Source organism: Arachis ipaensis, chromosome B3, assembly GCF_059453495.1.
Source record: "Arachis ipaensis isolate K30076 ecotype BB chromosome B3, ASM5945349v1, whole genome shotgun sequence".
Taxonomy (NCBI): domain Eukaryota; kingdom Viridiplantae; phylum Streptophyta; class Magnoliopsida; order Fabales; family Fabaceae; genus Arachis; species Arachis ipaensis.
This window is the reverse complement of record NC_142438.1, coordinates 92,611,780-92,616,912: the sequence shown is the minus strand read 5'-3', so window position 1 is coordinate 92,616,912 and position 5,133 is coordinate 92,611,780.

Below are 5,133 nucleotides of genomic sequence, written 5' to 3'. Positions count from 1 at the left end.
GTTCCAGATATTAACATCTTGCACCATATTAATTTATGGATCCTTTTCTCACAATAATGAATTTTGGTGAACCAATGTAGTCCTGTGCTCTTTAAAACCCTAGATATACTGAATCCTCTTTAAATCCCAAATTGAATCAATTTATGTTCATACTTATTCTTTCTATGATTCCTTGATTCTTGTAATATCCTTTCAGTTTCTGGAACCAATAGGAGGTAGGAGTTAGACAATAGAGAGCTTGATTTGGTCACTATCTAATAAAAATTAGACAAAGATCCCAAATCAAAGTTAGATTGCACGGATGCCATAGTGGTGTAGTTGTAACTGTCATCTCGTTCTTTTGTAATTTGGGATATATATGAACTCTAATAAGTCTTTTTTTTTATAGATTTTTCAATTAAAATGTGAGTGATGAAAATAATTTTATATTATTAGAGTACACAAGGAATATTTTCAATTTTTAATAGATTCTAGAACAGAAGTCATGAGTCATGAGATGATTGATTCCATGACTGTTCGTATATTATTTTGTACCACAATCTTATAATGACTTTTTAATTTATGATCCATGTTCATTATGTTTTGTGGGAGTTTTCTTTTTAAGTTAAACAACTATTAAAATGATATTCGAAAACTAAAATTTTAAAGTGGTCATTGATATCAACTATGTTCACTTAAATGGTCTTCGAGATTCTAACTGTACTATTTATATCCTTGATATTGAAAATTGGGCACTATATTAGTCTCTCAACCCTTTTACGATAATAACTTACTAACGGAGTGATGAGTTAGCACTATCACTGTCACACAGATACTAAAACTACTAATTGAGGTGATAAATGAATGTTGGTGAATGGTGACCCAATATGGTTTTTAACTCTCTTTAAAATCCAAAATATATTAATCCTCCTTAAACCTTAATAAACGGATATTTTATATGCTTTTTGGCATTATTTTCTTAGTATTTTTAGTACATTTGATTAAGTTTTATTAGGTTTTAGTGCAAAAATCACTTTTTGGATGCTACTTTGAGTTTTTGTGATTTTCCTATGATTTTAGGTAATTTTTGGTTGAATCTGGCAAGTTTTGAAAAAGTCTGATTCAGAGGCATTCAAAGAACTGCAGATGTTGTCAACTACTGACCTCCGTGCATTCAAACGAGTATTTCTGGAGCTACAGAGGTCCAAAAGACGCGTTCTCAATGGTGTTGAAAAGTTAACTTCCAGGGTTTCTAGCAATATATAATAGTATATACTTGTCTTTAGAAATGAAGGCCCAAAATGGGCGTTGAACGCCCAATCTACCCTCTTTCTGGCGTTCAATGCCCCAAGAGGACAGGCTTGGCATTTGAACACCCAAAAGGGACCAAACTGGCGTTCAAACACCATAAGAGGAGTCCAAGCACGTGAATTCACCTCAAGCTCAACCCAAACACTCACCAAGTGGGCCTAGAAGTGGATTTTTGCACCCTTTAGCTTAGTTATCACATTTTTCTAATTTTTTAATTAATAGTAACATGTTTTAGGGCTAGTATTTGATTATAAATAAGAAACTTCCTTCCTCCTCAGGATCATGCCTCCTAGGAGGGGAGAAGCACAGACACATTACTACTATTATTTTCTGTAAACTATGAGCAACTAAACCTCCTAAGTTAGGGTTAAGAGCTCTGCTGATTCCCATGGATTAATAATATTACTGTTTCTATTTCAATATGTCTGATTATATTCCCTTATGCATTCTCGTTCTTCATCTCAAGAATTGAGGATGAACCGTGACATTCATTCTTATTCTACTTGGGTTCTGTGCGAGTCCTGACCCGGATAGCATTGAGCTAAAGCTAGAGAATACATTGCAGATTCCAAGAGCGTGCCTAGGCAACTTTGGATACGTAACATGAAATCCCGTTGACCGTGGGTTACTGAGGTCTCTGTGGCGCTAAGGCTAGAGGTAGAAAAGCAGCATTCTCTGATCCGGAAGATCCGACCTTATCTGTGGCGTTTTAACTAGGATCGCGAAGGGGAGTGGATTGCTTAGAGCTTCATCTTCTGCTACAATAAGAAGCCATAAGTCAACTTGATGAGAGGACATGAGTTACTCAAATATGGTGGACTGCTCTGGTTTAGAAAAGATTAACTTGATGAGAGGACATGAGTTAGTCACTTACGGCTACCATTGAACGAATCATTCGTTATTGAAGTAGACAGTAAGAAAAGTTAATCCAGAAAGAAATAGCATCTCCAAAGCCTTAACTGAATCTTTATCACTGTTTTCACATCAATCTGGTAATTCATTCTTTACTATTTCATTTATGCTTTCAAACGAACAATCATCTTTTCTAATTACCTGATTAAGATTTACAAGATAGCCATTGCTTGCTCAATCCAACAATCTCTGCGGGATTTGACCATCACTCACCTGAGGTATTGCTTGGATAACCCGGTGCACTTGACGGTCCATCTGTGCGAAGTTTGGGGAGTTCAATTTCGTGCACCAAGTTTTTAGCGCCGTTGCCGGGGATTGTTCGAGATTGACAAACTACCGGACTATCTTGTTGCTTAGATTAGGTGCTCTTTACAGTTTATTTTCTCTTTTACTTGTGTTACTTATTTTCTTTTTCAAAAACTTTTCAAAACCTTTTCTTTTCTTTAGCAATCTTTATCTTTTGTTTGAGTCTTGTGTCAGTTTTTAAGTTTCGTGTCCCTTTTTCTTTTCATCTTTTTATTTGAATTTTTGAAAGTGTTCTTGTTTTCTTTCTTATGTTCGAAACTTTCTTGGTAAGTTTTCTAGTTTGATTTTAAAATTTTTAAATTTGGTGTCTTTTGGTGTTTTTCTTTTAATTTTCAAAAAACTAGTGTCTTTGATCTTAAAATTTTTAAGTTTGGTGTCTCTTAGTGTTTTCTTTTCTTAAGTTTTCGAAAGGTGTTCTTGAGTGTTCTTTCTTGGTGTTCGAATTGTTCTTGCTATTTTTCTTTGTTTGATCTCAAAATTTTTAAGTTTGGTGTCCTTTTGTGTTTTTTCTCCAAAAATTTCGAAAATTATAGCCTTTGATTTAAAAAATTTTTAAGTTTAGTGTCTTTTTGTGTTTCTCCTTTGTAATTTTCGAATTTAATAGGTTTTGAATTCAAAATTTTTAAGTTTGGTGTCCAATTAGTTATCTTTTTCTGTGTTTATCCTATTATCTTTTCAAATCTTTATCTTATCTTTCCTTTCTTTGAATTTCAAAATCTTGTTATCTTATCTTAATTCAAATTCAATTTTCAAAATTCAAAACTTTAAATTCAAATTTAAAATTCAATTTTAAAAAATTTAGTGTTTTGTTGGCTTCTCTCTATTTCAAAATTAAATTTCAAATCATATCTGGCTTATCTTTCTTGATCTTTAAATCTTTATCATATCTTCTTCCTCAATTTTCAAAATTTTGTTATCTTATCTTATTTAATTTCAAATTTTAAAAGTTTAATAACTTGTTAGTTTTTCTTTCTTTAAAAATTGAATTTCAAATCTTTAAAAATATTTTCAAATCTTATCTTATCTTGTTTCACTCTTTCTTTCCAAATTTTAATTTTAAAAATCACTCTTTGACTTTTTCTTTTTAAATTTCAAAAACTTTCAAAATCAAATCTTTTTCAAATCTTATCTTTTTGGATTTCAAATCTTGTTATCTTATCCTTAATTTTAAAATTCAAATTTTTAAAAGTTGAGTATTTTGTTAGTTGTTCTTTTCAAATTTGAAATTCAAATATTTAAAATTTTCAAATCTTTTCTTTCTTTTCAATTAATTTTTAAATTTTCAAATCATATCTTATTTCTCTTTTTCTTGATTCTAGTTATTTGATTTAAATTCAAATTTTAAATTTAAATTTTAAAAGTTTGGTGTTTTCTCTTTCTTTTTGAATTTCAAAATTTCTTTTTCTAAACCGTTTTCAAAATTTTTCGAAATTTCTAAAATTATTTTTTATTTTTGAATTAATTTTTTTACTTTTTATTTTAATTATTTTATTAATTTCAAAATTTTAATTAAAATAAAATTTAATTCTTGTTTCTTCTTGGGTATGTCACTGGAAGCTCTCTATACTCTGACATAAGTGAGGGAAAAATTTGATGAGGGAAAAACAATTCCACACAAACTCACCAGCAAGTGTACCGAGTCGCATCAAGTAGTAAAACTCACGAAGGTCGATCCCACAGGGATTGATGGATTGAGGAACTTTAGTATGGTGATGAATTTAGTTAAGCGAATATTTGATGAATTGGGTAAAATTTGATTAACAGAAAATAAATTGCAAGTGAACTAGAGTGCGGAATGAAAATGGCAGAATCTTAAAGTGCAGAAGAAGTAAATTACAGAAACTTAAAGTGCAAGAAATTAACAGAGCTGAAACTTAAATTGTAAGAAAGGTAAATAACTGAAACTTAAAGTGCAAGTAATATAAATTGTAGAATCTAAATTACTAGAAACTTAAACTTGCATGAATAATAAAGAGATTTGGGTGCTGGGAAATAAAACAGAACTAGAAAATGTAAACTGTAGTAGATCAGAGGAGAAATTATAGAAGATGAAAACTAGAATTAAGACTTAGATCCGATTTAAAATACTAAAACAGAAAAGGAAATTGCAGAAGAAAAATGAACAGAGAAGAAAATTTAGATCAGATTCTCAATCTTTTTACAGGAAGTTGAAATTGCCAAAGAAGAAAAGAACAAAAAGAAAAATTACAGAGCAAGAAAAATAGAAAAGAGAAATCAGATCCAATCTCCAATTTTCCAATTCTAAAAATAACAAAAGTAAAAAATAGAAGGAAGCTCCAGTGCCAAAAACAAAAGAGAAAAATGCAGAAAAACGAAGAACAGAAGGAAAACCAAAAACAACTAAACTCAGATCTCCAACTCTACTCAATTCCTAAAAGAAAGTTAAAAAATTGAGCAAACTAAAAGAGAAAAAAAAAGGTCCTAAGGAAATTAAATTTTCTCCTAATTATACACTTTCTATCTCAGTCATCAATTACTTGGAGTGGGCTTTTTGGCCTGTGAAGAAGTGGATCAGAATTGGATGCTTGATTGCAGCTTCCAGGGGAATGTTGTGTTCTCAAAGTGAGCACAGCGTTCATTCGCCCACGCGTACGCGTCTACTGC